The 15,916-nt window shown below is 33.1% G+C and overlaps 1 long non-coding RNA gene across 1 annotated transcript; it reads right to left on the minus strand.

The window, feature by feature from the left end:
- Window positions 1-6,553: 6,553 nt before the first annotated feature.
- LOC126940567 (uncharacterized) lies at window positions 6,554-9,819 on the minus strand. Its single transcript, XR_007720809.1, has 2 exons — window positions 9,360-9,819; window positions 6,554-6,851 (listed from the first exon to the last, which is right to left on the minus strand). It is a non-coding gene; the product is annotated as an uncharacterized LOC126940567 (long non-coding RNA).
- Between the last annotated feature and the right edge of the window lie 6,097 nt (window positions 9,820-15,916).

Below are 15,916 nucleotides of genomic sequence, written 5' to 3' on the forward strand. Positions count from 1 at the left end.
CCTTACACGCCACATTTCAAACCATTCACTGACCTACTTGTTATTATCTTTCCTCTCTGAAAATCCGAACAACGTTTTACACATGTTTACACCTGAATTGGGCTTAAATAAAATAAAAAGGACTAAATAGGCTTCGTTCTTCCCATGTATCCTTTCTCTGGGCATTGTGAAAGCATTTCCAAACTCTTATTCCTTATGATGCCAACCTGTGACCTACCTTCTGGTGTCACATATTTCTAACGATGACTCAGAAAGCTTCTATGCTATTAGTCCCTTGAAAATAATACTTAAGAACTTCTTAGACGTCTCAATTGCTCTGGGCCTGCTTCCCAGGTGTTTTGTAAAAATCGATCTAGAAGAACAGTTAGATTATATGCCTCCCAAGCCTATTTTTCCTATAGACAAGGAAAACAACAGGATAGATGGTGTACTGAGCTGAGCCAGAGGAGTGGATGACATTCTCTGGGTTGTTGCTAAGTTCTGTGTGACTTTAGACACGTCATCAAACTTCTCTCTTTCAATTTCATAAAAAAAGACCCCGACACACTTCATGCACGTATATGCATGAAATGGCTTACCTCATATCTGGCATTAACAGACACTGCATGCTGATACACAGGTTATCTTGATTATTACTTATTGCATTCTATCACTAAAAGATACTATTTTTCATTTACTGCAAGCCTTCTGTTTGTAATTTTATTATCTCCACTATAAAGATGTAAGCATGATTATAAGTATATATCAAGATACCATCTTTGCCTGGGCGTGGTGGCTCACACCTGTAATCCTAGCACTTTGGGAGGCTGAGGCGGGCGGATCGTCTGAGCTCAGGAGTTCGAGACCAGCCTGGGCAACATGGTAAAACCCCGTCTCTACTAAAAAATAAAAAAATAAAAAATTAGCCAGGCGTGGTGGTGGGTGCCTATAGTCCCAGCTACTTGGGAAGCTGAGGCAGGAGAATGGTGTGAACCCGGGAGGTGGAGCTTGCAGTGAGCTGAGATCGCGCCACTACACTCCAGCCTGGGCTACAGAGCAAGACTCCGTCTCAAAAAAAAAAAAAAAAAAAAAAAAAGGGTAAGAATAAAAGATACCATTGTTAAACTTTTTATGTTTTAAATCTTTTTAAAAATTTTTTTGAAGCACTATGCTTTACAGGTAATTTTATTTGTATTTCTCAATTAATTCTGCTTCCACTATTTAGATTAGTTTAACAGTAGTGTGGTATACACAAAGTTTCATGTACTCTCTATATACACAGATATTTAAGCCATAACCATATACATGTTCTGGTTAATTCATAATTGCAAATAAATATAAGTTTAGAATATTACCTTATTTTAAGGCCATTTTTTTTTTTTTTTTTGTCTTGTTAATAGAATATTTAAAATTAGAAGTTCCTTCTGATGAATTAAAATATATGTATGTGTGTACACAAAATATGTCATTAATATATTGGTACCTATGTAAAAGTGTAAAATATACCACATCTAAATGTAACATATAATAAATATATATATACACAATGAAATATTATATCTCTATTCTGTTTTGATTCAATCATCAAGTTTAAGAGGATGATTACATCTGAAAAACCAATACAACATTTGAGAAATGATAGATTGGTTATCTAGTGTCAATTATGTTTCAAACATGCTACTAGGTGCTTGACATATGTAATTTAGTTAATACTCATAGCAGTTTTATAATATGGTTATTATTATACCAGCTTTATAGGCATACATAACATGCTTGTCCAGAGCCTGATCTGTGACCTTCAAAATATGTGATCTTTCTACTCTGGTATGCCTTTCTCATCTGAATGAGAAAATAAAGGGCCCACACACTTTTAAATGTATTTCTATTCAACAAACATTTATCACTCATTTAAAATTAAAAAACAAAACAAAACTGGAGGCACAGATGTGTTATATGATGCCTTTTTGAAGGAAAGGATTCTTTAGTCCATTACTACTTCCTAAATAGATACATACATGTGGACACAACTTGTCTAAGCTGTGTGGCTAACTTAAATCTTCTCCCAATGTATACATGTAAAATATATAATGTGTGCATAGCTGTGTGTATACTTGAAAGTACTGAAAAGCCTTGGGTGATTTTAGGGATCACCTAGTTAGCCCTCATTTTGCATGTTAGTTGACAGTAAGAAAGATGACTTATAGCTGACTCAAATTATGAAAATATTCCCATTTCTTATAATAGTACTAGAATTTAACCTCATGATTACTCTGATATTAGAGGATAACTTATAAAACCAGTATATTTTTTAAACCATCTATGTTTAAGATCAAAAGCCTTGATCTTAAGAGTTACTCTAAACTTTATTTTATTTTATTCCTTTGTTCAAATTTGCAAATATTTACAAATATTTTTAAGTAATTACTGAAGTACTAATTACTTTTTAAGTATATCACACAAAATTAAAAACTCCTACTTCATTTCCCTACACTATTCAGAAATTAATAGTGACACTAATAGGGAATCAACAGTGAGGCCTCTTGCTAAGAAAGCCGGACAGTTAGTAAATAAACATACATTTACACACTTGCATGAAGAGGGTGCAAATGAGTTAATTCACTATAAAACTTGTATTCTGAAACATTTAGTGCTGTACTGTGCAACTCATAAATAGGACCTTTGTAAGCATTATTCTGTCCTAATGACTACTTTATGCTTTAGAAAACTTTGTGTAAATAGATTTGACATTTCTCCTCTTTCCTTATATATTCCAATAGGAAAGAATAAGATAGGGTGGAAGGGTCCTTTCATTTCAGAACTCAATTAGCATCACTTTAACAGGGATAAAAATAACTGTATGAAGTCATTAGAAAACCCCAGGCCTAATTTTAGCTAACATTTTCAACTTTTCCTCCTTATCCTGAAAATAAATTTTAAAAGTCATTTTCAACTCATTTTAATTCCACATTCTTTCTTCTCACTTCTGGTAGAGGTGATAATGAGCAGTGAAATCATCAAAAGAAAGGTGGTGGGATTGAGGAGGGAAAGAAATGAAGGGCATAGAAAATCCACAAAGTGGATCAGGAGTTGCCGAATAAAGAACAGTTAACTAAATGCGGTTTATTGATGATGCATATGACTTACTTCCTGGAGTCAGTCCCTGGGAGATTTGAAAGAAGGAAAAAATACAGGCTGTGCAAAGAATAAAGCAATCGTAAACCCTATGAATTAGCATAGAAATTAGGTCAGCGCCAAAACAAATCTATTGAAGGAGACAAAGAATTTTAAATTTTGTTTTAGGAGACTGATCATCTATTTCTTCAGATACCTATTTTTCATTCTCACAAATTTAAGTGTTACATTTGGGAAAGTTTAATGAAAATTTATGCTTAAGTAATATTTTTATACAGATCAACAGATCTTTTGACTGGCTTGATAAAATCTCTTTTTATCTGACTCTGTGAGTCTAAAGTGCGATTGTTAGAAAACTGCATGACTGTTCTAATCTCAGCATGTGTGGCATATATCAAAGCATTGAGTGAGTATCATAGGGTCAGTAAAAGACTTTGTCAATGATGTACATAGTCAATATTTTCATGGTGAAAATAGGAAAAGCTACGATCACTAGCTACTTCTTTCTTGATATCTTTTTAGAAGGAGAGCAGACTTTGCTGACCTCAATTTCATTTACTGCTAACAGCCAGCAATATTCAGCACCTAACTTTCACCAAGTGCATGGTGGACGTTACATTGAACATTCACAAAGTCTCTGCAAGTTAATGATGACCGCATTTTACAGATGAGGAATAGAAGGCTTTTAGAGGTTAAGTAGGTTGCTTGTGGTCACACAGCTTTGGAAGTGGCTAAGTTAGGAGGAACAAGGAAAATCTGAGTTAGTTTATTATAATGCTGGTAAGCCTTTTAAAAACAAATATAGGGGATAGTCTAACATTAACTGAAGCAAGAACATATGTTGAATAATGAATATGTACACATTATAAATAATGCATATAATCTGATAGTAACAGAACCATTTCAAAACTACCAAACATCTGGAAAAATTAAACAATTATAAACTTCAATAAAAATGTACATAAACTATATTTCTGAAACAATGAGTACTCTGTTTTTTTCCAAATTATTTGAATTATCAAGAAAAGAATGTGGGTTTTGTAACAGAATTTGTATAAGCAATTTAGAATTATATGGCAATAAAACATTTACTTGGAGAAAAGAATGCGCTTCTTGATAATGAAATTGTAAATATCCTAAAGGCCCACCATTTCTTAATTGTAGATAATATTAAAATTTGGTCCAGTTGATATCAAGTTTATTTAGAATACAGTAATAGCAGTTTTTTTTTTGTGGATTGCTTCTCTTTATGAATACATTCTGCATTAACTAGATTTAAATGAAATATGAATAATAATTGGTTTTTAATGATAAAATTTTATTAAAACTTGTTTCATATATTCATATGTTCTTTTAGAATTCAAATGTCAAACAAACATGGATAAGAATTTAGATTTTGTGCAATTTAACAGTCACGTAGGCAAAGGACAAAAAAAAGCTAGAAGGAAAAAAGAGATTGGCAAATTTCCATGGAAAACAATATATTTTATGGTATTTTTCTTTAAATAAAAAGAATTAAAACTTTTAAAAATGTGCCATAAGCATGGCATATACTCCTGGCCAACATGGCATATATTCTATATAGGAGTAACTATTCTTATTCTAAATGTGGATATACATGGTGTGCTTTCTTAAAAAAAAAAAAAAAAAGCACAATTACTGCCACTTAGTATTTCAATACCTCTCCAAAAAAAAATCCACATTTATTAGAGACCTGCCAGAGCTTGTTAAACTATTCAGCAATGATTATAAAAGGCATTTTGCACATAATATATACCAGTCCTAAAGCTGAGAGACCTCAAGTATCCTTACTAGCTGTGAGTGTGACTATTTAAGCATTTCTGTAGGATTTCTGGATCCTGGTTGACTCAAGATGCCATCTCCACACAGCCATATAATATTTAAGAAAACCTCAATTAGTCTAGCCATGGATCCTTCAAATCTGCATCACTGCCACAGGCTCTCTAAGGTACTACACACAGTCTACGATAAACCTCCTTAATATCATAATCAAAGTATCAGTGAGCTTTTCAGCAAAAAAAAGACAGGTTTTCACTTATCACTTAAAACCATTTATCACAAAATAGTAGAAATCTTGACTCAACATTATATTTTCCCTCCAATAGATTTTGGCAAATGAATGCCATATTTCTCAGAAGTTACCAGACACTAAAAAAGGGTTGTAACAACAGAGAAGGTGCCACGCTCTTCTTGTTATTGCTTTTCTTACAAGTCCTTTGCACATTCATCGTCCACTTTCCCTGACTTCAGTGACACTACACTTGATAGTGTTTTGTACCTTACATCTCTGCCCTATTTTTGTCTTTGCCGGGTTTTCTCGCTCCTTTTATCACTTTTTAACTATAGGTTTCTCCAAAGGTCTTTTCTGTTTTTTTCTATAATCACTCACTGGGGAGTCCTTTTATTGGAATTCTAGTCATCCAGGCCTTCCAATTGCACTCCCAATGCCTTCAAATTTTATGCATCCTCAAAATTTCCTGTAATTAGGAAACATCATCTACAGTTGAAAAGTTATTTTTCCCTAGGTGAAATCTCATCCCTAAGGATTTTTATTCCCTCTTCCACAAATGGCCTGTTCCCAGTCAGACAATCTACATATGACAATGCTTCTAGCATAAAACAGAAACATCCATACTTACAAACATTTTATCTACTTAAAGGTAGTTCACAAGTATATTTAGTTATACATCCAAATTATTATGAAACCAACTACTATTGCCAACTGTTGGTGGAAGGTAGAACTGAGGTACATGGCTTTGTTCTCACCATATTAATACATAGAGGACTGACTGTTCTTGGAACATAGCAGATGTAGAAGTTTGAAAAAAGCACACAGTGGAACAGTGCACTGTTGCCTGAGAAAAGTCAACTGCCTGAATCACAAGTGGCCTCAGAGAGTGGCATTGAAGTCATGAGATCTAATAACAGCTACCAGTTTTTGAGTATTCACTGGACTAACATATTTATGTGTATGTGTATGTATACGTATGTAAATATGTGTGTGTGTGTTGTATATAAATTCTTACAGATAGGTATCATTATTTGCAATTGAAAACTGGGGAAATTATAGCTTAAAGCATTATGTACCTTATCCAGGATCACACAGCCATCATTTACATCATATCAAGCATTACCTTAATTCAAGAACAATTACCCTGCGTATATTAGGCTATACAGTCTATATGTTGAAAAACTGAATTTGGGAAAGGAGTGAGGATAGAGAGAATATTTTAAAATCTCAGGCATTAAGTCATATTGACCTAGCCTGACAATAAGCCCCAAATTTCCCATGAGAGTTGTTTTCAGGCTGTTTTCCCATGGCATTGATTGGGCTCTTTTTAACTCTTAAAGTACTGTGGTTTAAACAATAAAATATGCGGTCAACTTCAATTATTCATATTAACAAGATTGGTTCAGAAAATCAATGAGCATGAAAATATAATGAAAATGTGTTACAAAGACTTCCATATTCATGTGGCATGGTCACTGCACTTTTTTCTGAAGATAGATCGTCGTGAGAAGCCAAAGAAGAACCAGGTGAATCAAACTGTGGAATGAATGAAATGTTTTTTCACAGCAGGCTGAAGCCTCGAAGGATTCAGCCAATGAAGATGGGATACATACAGCCATTTGGCTTTGATTCCCTCTGTGCTTCTCGGTGCTTCCATGCATACTTTCTCTGGGATGCTCTTCTTTTGGTTTCAGAAGCTGGTAAGTCTCTGCTGATTAACACATGATTTCTTTACAAACACAGAACCTTTCTCAGGGTGTGGGAAGCCTGAGGTCTCAAAACCATTCTCTTCTTCAAAGAGCTCTTTCGTGCTTCTGTTCTGATTGTGTATCAAATGAGAGGAAAAGACATTTTCCCTTATTTCCAAGGTACGAGAAGGCATTTCAGTGTAGCCTGTGGGTATGAACCAAGGAGACAGCATGGTACTTATGAGCCCAGGCTTTGTGATCACACAGATCTGGCTTCAAGTCCCCATTCTGCAATTTATTTACTAGTAGTGTTACCTTGAGCGTTACTTAGAATTTTTAAGAATCAATTTATATCCCAATTACCCTGTTTTGATAGTTACACATTACATGCCTGTATAAAAACATCACATATACTGCATAAATATATGTACCTATTATGTACCTGTAATAATTATATACAAAAATTTTTTTAAAAAATTAAAATTTTATAGCATTTACCATTTACTAGAGAGTATCATAACATTATATGTGTTAAGTTACTTAATTTTTATAGCAGTTGTTGAGCTAGGTACTGTTATTGTCATTATTTTAATGTGAGTCATACAGCAGCTATGTAACTTGATAAGCTTTCACAGCCAATAGTAGAGGAGCTGAGATGGGAAAGAAGGCAAGTTGCCTCCAGAACTCTCAGTCAACCATTTCCCTGCACTTTGTCCTGTTAAATAGGGTTAGAAGTACTTACCTACCTCAATGAATAGTGGTAGGTATTTAAATAAGTAAGTGTATTTAAAGTGTTTACCACAATTCTTGCCGCATAGTAAGGTTCAATAAATGCTAGCTGTAATAATCTTAATTATATTCTCCCCTTTCCTTCTCCTTCCAATCATTCATTTTCATTCAAAGTAAACCATGGTTCTTTTTATTTTATGTACACTATATAATTATTGCTATCTCTGTACCTTTTCCAGTGAATTTTTCTTCAATTAAAAATTCTTGTATTGTGTGGATAGCTTTTCCAAAACATGATTTTTCTTCATAGTCTAGTGTATGTGACTTTATTCATTCCACTTTTTTGGTGCCTTTATCCACACTGAGTTTGATTTCTCTGGGTTTTTACTGAATTATTTTAAAAATCATCTCAGTTATGTTTTATTATAAGTTATAATCATTTTGCATGTCTTTACACATTGTTCTGTATCATTTTTAGACAGAACAGAATTTCCTCGTATCAGTTTATAATGTGGATATGAACATTTTACTTGTTTCATTATTTTATATAAATATATTTTCAGTGAGGCTTATTTTATCCACATCTTTGGAAATATTTATGATAATTTAGCATGAATTACTAAATATCGAATATATGTTTTAACTGGAATGTAAAATTTTAAGATTTTCTAGTATATGTAAAACAATAGTTCCAGAAATTCTAGTTATTTATAATAGCACTGTAAGTATATGAGGATACTCATTTCTTCAAAGATATCATTATTGGATAGAGGGTATTTTATTTATTTCCAATAAGATAGTTCCAAATAGCATTTATTTGATGGGAATATTAATAATTTTGAAAATGGGAAATTGTTTCCATGTTTTTGGAGGTGGATATTAATAGTTTTTCTTAGTGTTTTATGAATAATACTATAAATACACCATAAAATATGGGTGCCATGATTTTTATTCAAATATTTGATAAGTTTCTTGGATATTTACTATATCTTGACTTGGATTTCCCCAATTAAATAACAAGCTCTTAATGGATAATGGTAAACACAGACCAAGCCTGTAGTCAATGTTCAATTAATAATTTTTAAATGGCTGAAAGCAATAATCTCTTAAATTTTAGTTAATTAAATACTATTAAAATATCCTTAACTCTCTCTAGCAGTATAGATGATAAATTTCCAGATATGGGAGACTCTGCCTGTTTAAGTAGTATTTGCCACAACACTATTTATTTCCTTTTAGTGCTTGTAATAATGAATATAAACATAAATGTTATTTGACTATGATATGTTATATTGTTCTCTAATGTGAACATAATCAATTTAATTAATATTCTTTTACCAGAAGTAAAATGTAATGTGATTAACTTTGTTTATTGAAAGAACATGAAAATGTTTTTCTCCAAATTAAATACATCAGAAACATTGTATTCTCATTTTTATTTCTGCTAAATGGATCTCCTACCATCCAGAGACTGTCGGTCCATGAGATCTGCTAATCCACTTTTTCTTCTTTCTTTGGTCAAATTGTTCCCTAAAGTTTAGCAAAATGAAAATAATGTAAAAATTCTTTGCTCCTCCAGAGAAAATGTTTTCTTTTTGTCTGCCTTGAAAATCTGTTCTTTTCATATTTGTCTCTTGCTTACAATGTGAGAGTTAGCAATAAATGAACAACTGAATGGAAACGAAGACCTCAGAGTTGTTTTCCCCGTGGAGTCAATGCCTTTGGGTAAACAGTGACTCTTTATTCTTCCTGTGGTTTGTGGTATATTTTCATTATCTGTAAAGTATAGAAAATAATACCTTTCTCTGATGTCATGCAGATTAAGTAAAAAGTGTGTCCGCAAAGAGCTTAAAATTTCAGAAACAAAAAATGTTCTTATTTCACTACCAGGGTTGTAGATGAATTCACATGGTCTTCAATGCCAAAGCTTGATAAGATAAAGCTGCTGTAATCAGCTTCATAGAACAATCCTGCAGTAATCTTTTGTACTCCAGTGTCGACCAGTCTTCACTATTGTCTCTTTCTACCTTTTCTCGTTTCTTCCTGTTACCTAGTTTGTATTTCCTTATATATAATAGAAAAAAAAAGGTTCTAAAGGTCAAAGATATTATCAATAAATCAGCCACTGGGATATTGCTGTCAATATACAATATTTTATATGACAAAAATATTATATGCCTTATTCGAGCCATTTTATATTAAGGCAATATTTGAGACTTTTTTTTTTTAACTTGAGATGGTAGGCATTGCAGAAAGTGTGAACTCAGTGTATATTGTTGGACTTTATGACACATGAAATGTTTTAGAATTTAAAATCAATTAAGTAAAGGATATATAAACCAGTTTTATTAATAGGAATTACAAAGTTATGCTAATCTCTTAGTTCAATAAAATTTTGCTGACTACCATCCAACTAACTAGGTACTGTTATTATCCTAGTTATAGATGGGAAAATCAAGGCACAGATCTTATATTATTTTTATTATCTTAAAGGAATATCCGAGACTGGGTAACTTATAAAGAAAAGAGGTATATTTGGCCCATGTTTCTGTAGATTGTACAAGAAGCTTGGCACCAGCCTCAGCTTCTAGTGAAGGCTTCAGGCTGCTTCCATCTATGGTGGAAGGTGAAGGGGAGCCAGTGTGTGCAGCGATCACATGGCAAGAGAAGAAGCAAGAGAAAGCAAGAGGTACCAAGCTCTTTTTAACAATTAACTCTTGTGAGCAAGAGCAAGAACTCACTCATTACCCTGGGAAGTGACTCATGAGGAATCTTCCCTTAGGACCTAGAAATCTCCCCTTAGGCTCCACCTCCAACATGGGGATCAAATTTCAACAGGCAATTTGGGCGACCAACACCCAAACTATAGTACACAATGAGTACATTAGGCAAAGTTATAAATTAGTTCCAAACTCTCAGCAGTTTAACACAATCAAGATTTATTTCATACTCATATTAGATGTTTATTGTTATTCTCCATATATTTTCACTCAAGGATCAGGCTGATCTCTTTCACCACGTAATCTCTGCATGTTCTGGCACCCCTTCACCTTCCACCGGGAGTGGAAGGAACCTGAAACCCTCACGAATTGGATGCTGGTGTCATGCTTTTTATACAGCCTGCAGAACAATAAGCCATATGCACCCCTTTTCTTCATAAATTAAGAAAGACCATTGCTTGTGACTCCTCTTATCCAATTCTTAGCTTTCAGTGTCACTGTGGAAGGAAGGAGTAAACATGGAGAGCTCATAGCAGCTATGAAATGGCTTACCCAAACTGGGCACACATTGCTTCCACTCACAGCTTACTGGCCAGAACCCATCACATCCCTCCCATTCCTACTGTCTGTAAGAGATTAAAACATGTAGACCTCTCTTATACCCAGAAAGAAATACCGAATTAGATCTGAACACTTAGAATAATTTTAGAAGAAAGTTTAAGTAGCTCATCCAAAACCCAACAGCTGGTAAATGGTGGAACTGAGATTTAAATCCAGATAAACTGACTGCAGAGCCAGCATTGCAAACCATCTTTATATCATTAATATTCATTTAGAAAACATCTGATGTCATTTTATGGCCTCCATTTCTTGTTTCAAATTCTAAGCTTATGATTTTATTTTAGAGTCATTTATTCCAAATATCTATTGCGTTAAAATCCAATAAACACATGGCTTCTTGAGAAACAGTTTCACCCTTTTCTAATACACATCCATAAGTGAGTGCAGCTATTGAGCACGTTCTCAGGAAATATATATTTGTGTACAAATATATACACACATATTATAAATTGCATATGCATGTATTTTATGATATGTATTACACATATATCATATTACATATGTATTTACACAAACATATAGACATATTAACAACAAACAGCGCTGACAGTGCTGTTTTTAAAATAATCATTTTAATTGCTCATTCTCTTCAGATTTTTAAATGTCATACTACATCTGTTACCTTACAAGGCTGCTAGCCAAAAAAAGGACAAAGTATTTTGGATGTTTTACCCATATTCTGAGATGATAAAAATTCTATTTCCTCAATCTGCCAAGCAAGCTTCATATTTTAGTAACTCTAAACATTAAAGAACTCTTTGTGTAGGGTCTCACATAAATAGCAGATGGATTTCAGGTTGTCTACATTAAAATGCACATCTGCTCTGAACAAGATATAAATGTAAAATTTTGAGCTTTCTATTTATAGCTTTAGCCTAGTGAGGAAAAACAAACAAACAAACAAAAAAACCTAAAGCACTCATTAGATTTCAGAATAGCTTCTTGTTATTGTCTGCTCAATAGCAAATAATATGAGGATCATAAAGTCTTGAAGAAGACGTTGAATTTCTTCTGGGAATGGATAGAAGTGCTCTCTGGTGTGTTAAAATCATTTCAAAGGGTGCTTGCTGGAAAGAAAAACATTTTATTGCCAAAGAAATTTTAGTTATATGTGGATTTACAAACTTCTATGGACCTGCTAGAAATAGTAGATGCGACAGTGAAGTAAAGAAATCAAGACACTGAAGGTCTTGTGTTTTGTGCTTAGGTATTGGTGTCTGTCTTGATTTCGATTAGATTTTAGCTCATTTCAACAATTATTACACTATCAGCAAAATGTTGAAATATGTAATAACATATTACCTTTAATCTCTTATTGAATTACCATTCTGATAAATTTTCAATTTAAGATATTTTGAGGTTTTTATAACTAAATATGAAGATGTATGTTATACATGCTTTAAAGTTTACTGAATAAGCAACAACAGAATTGAAGCAATGCAAAAATAAGGTCACAAAGGCATTTATTAATTCGATATTATGACAAATTTAGTTGTGACTTTAGAGAGCTTAATTTGCTTCTCACTGTGTTATTCCACAGGTTACAATATCGTTTAGTCATCTCAAAAAAGAAATACTTTTTTCTTGTGGAATTGGCCGGGCGCGGTGGCTCAAGCCTGTAATCCCAAAACTTTGGGAGGCCGAGACGGGCGAATCACGAGGTCAGGAGATGGAGACCATCCTGGCTAACATGGTGAAACCCCGTCTCTACTAAAAAATACAAAAAACTAGCCAGGCGAGGTGGCAGGCGCCTGTAGTCCCAGCTACTCGGGAGGCTGAGGCAGGAGAATGGCGTAAACCCGGGAGGCGGAGCTTGCAGTGAGCTGAGATCTGGCCACTGCACTCCAGCCTGGACGACAGAGCCAGACTCCTTCTCAAAAAAAAAAAAAAAAAAAAAAAAAAAAAAGACTATGACACTTGGACAATTACATACAATAGAATACATTATAATTACAATGTTGTACTTCTTTTTTTTGTAACAAAGCATTTTTAAGAGATTTAGAGCTCTGCAATCTTGATATTATTCCAGTATCTGCTACTACTGTATTTCTTCAGAGAAATAATTAGTAAAATATTGTGGCAAAACAATGTACTACAGTAGAAAGCCTTTCTACTTATAAGTCAACAATTAATGTATCACAATAGCTAGAAATAGATCTAAAATATTAATTTCATATTGAAATGTACCTCTACCTGATCACAGATTTCTATTTTTTTTTGAGTCTGTAGTAAGCTACTGTCATGTTCTATAGAATAATATTGGATTCTGAACTAATAGGAACAAGATAACAACAGAGAAGAAAACCAAGTTGTCAGGAGTGTGTTTCCTCTTGGCATGTTTGGATGATAGTAGGTAAGGAACTGGAAAATTTCTGGACGACTATGGTTCCTATTTTGTCTATTTTTTGAAAATTGGGAGAATATTTTTTAATGGGGAAAAGGTGACAAGGCATATATTTCTTGTTGAATTTCATGTCTTATTTGAGAAATAATTGTAAAAGGGCTTAGAGATACCCAGGAGAGAGGTTATAATTAGAGACGTGATAATTCTATACACACAGAAGTGGCAGGTGAAACCATGGACTTAGTAAAATCATCTAAGGAAAATGGCCAGAGGGATGAAAGAAAAAGTCAAAGGCAAAAATACGGATTATAATAACAAAGAAGAATCAGCCACAAAGGGCTAAGAGGCTGAGAAAGAGTAATCAGAGAGTTGGAATTTTAAAACCAAACTAGAGAAGACAAACGAAGTAAACATTTCAGTAGAGGGAGTAAAGTATAAATTAATAGTTCTTATATGTTAGACACTGTACTGAGTTCTTTACATACTTTATCTCGTGTCAAGTTCCCAATAATCTTTTGAAGTGATGTCATGTTCCAAATTTACAAATGAGGTAAATAAAGCAGAGAACAGCTAAATTTGCTTCCTGCTGCACATGTCCCTTAAGTACTAGAGATGAAGTTCAAACTCCGGTATGTCCGACTGCAGCTCACACTCTTAAATTCCCCTCTCTACCAGAACAGAAAAAGAGTTGATGATTTCTAATTGATTTTTATTTGACTACTTTTGACTTTGGACATTATCACTGAAAAAGAGATTATTAGATTTAGCAGCTAGTAACAATACATTTGGTATATTAGAATAAGAAATTCATTGAGTCTTGGGGAATTTATGAAAAAATATTTTATAAAACATAATGTGAAGGAAAGAAGGTTACAAATTTATAAACAATAATGATACCCAGCAATGATCTATATAATTACATAAACTGTGAACAATAATGAATATACTACTTAATATTTCAACATCAGTTTTTCCTTTGATAAAATGAACATAGTGCTTGAATTATTTTAGGTGAATAAATTAAGTGATATACACAAAATATCTTGTTACTATGAGTAGTGCATAATACAAGTTCCAATAAAAATAATATTTGCTATCTCTCAATCAAAATACGTGATTTGGCTGAGTTCTACTTTTAAGAGTGAGACTAATAGAAACCAGATTGCAATATGCTAATGAATAGATGAGTTATCTGCTAATGGAAACCATGATTGTAGATTTTTAAAAAAATGTTTGACAATGAAAAGAATTGCATTAGGGATGCAGTTGAATGGGATGATGAAAGTTAAAGAAGCAAAATGTTTACAGACTAGAGAGAGAAAAAAACTAAAGATGAAAAAGTTTATAGAACAATACCTTTGAAGAGGCCTGATAAAATAAAATTGAAATACTTTAAAATCATTGAATTTGCATAATTCCCATGATAATTTGTTTATTTCCCCCTTCTTTTCAACTCTTTTTAATAACAAGTACTGGAGATCTTGATATAAAAGATCAGGTTAACTTTCAGAATATCTGAAACCAGGTCCACTCTCTCTGCTGCTGACTCATGATGCGACTATGGGCAAGTCATTCGGAGTCCCAGGGTTTAGTTTATTCATTTGGATAATAGGGCAGTTGGATTAGAGAATTCCTGAAATCCTTTGCTGTTGTTCAGACTAGTTTCGACTGACTAAAACAGGTTGTTTTTGAATTTGATACTTGTCATCTTTTTCTTTGTTCTTAACCCAACACTAGTCTCCAAATGTTTGGAGGAAAAAAACACACAAAACAACACAAGAAAACCTTTACACATCCTAAGGGTGGGTGAAATTGGATAGGGAGGAAAACTTTCAGTCTTTTGCCTAGGTGATTTCAGATGTTTATGGCCTAATTATGTATATATATAATTATTTATAATATTTATGCAGAAATAGATATAAATATAATATAGTATAAATATAAATGTCAGAGCTTTTTCCTCCCTCCCGCTTTCTCTCCCTTTTTCTTTCTTTCTCCTTCCCTCCCTGCCTCCCTCTCTCTTCTTTCTCATTCTCTTTTCTTCTTTCTCTCTCACTTCCTTCCTTTTTTACACCCTTCCTTCATTTTTTTTCTTCCTTCTTTCCTTTCTTCCAAACCAGCAAGGCAAGTTATTTCCTTTACAGTGGTCTTGCTATTTCTGTTACTCATGGCTTAAGTGAGAAGTTCATTTAGACTAAAATAAAAGAAATATTTTCATATCGTAAATAATGAAAATATGCAATGTAAACCATATTAAATGAAGTTTGTTTAATAAATGCAAAGTATTAAACACTATAAAATCATCTACTTTTATGTTTCAATAATTTACAAACCTAAGATTTCCTTCTGCAGAAGATAGGAAAGTGAGTGTAAATTATCTTAATATTTCACCTTTTAAAATCAAATATTTATCCTTTAAAACCCAACATTAAACTCAGAATTATTTTATTTTAAAATCTACTAAACATCTTACCAATCTATGTGTATGAACATTTCTGGGAAAACTGGGTAAAGTTTAAACTTATTTAGGTTTCAGTTTCAGGAGACTATCACTCAGTTCAGTTTTTGATGATCAGCCACTGATTAAACATTTTCTGTGCCCGCTATATCTGCTACTAGCAAGGTTGCAAGATTTAAACTAAAAAAACACAAAAATGATGTCAAAATATGC

This window comes from Macaca thibetana, chromosome 17, assembly GCF_024542745.1.
Source record: "Macaca thibetana thibetana isolate TM-01 chromosome 17, ASM2454274v1, whole genome shotgun sequence".
NCBI lineage: Eukaryota > Metazoa > Chordata > Mammalia > Primates > Cercopithecidae > Macaca > Macaca thibetana.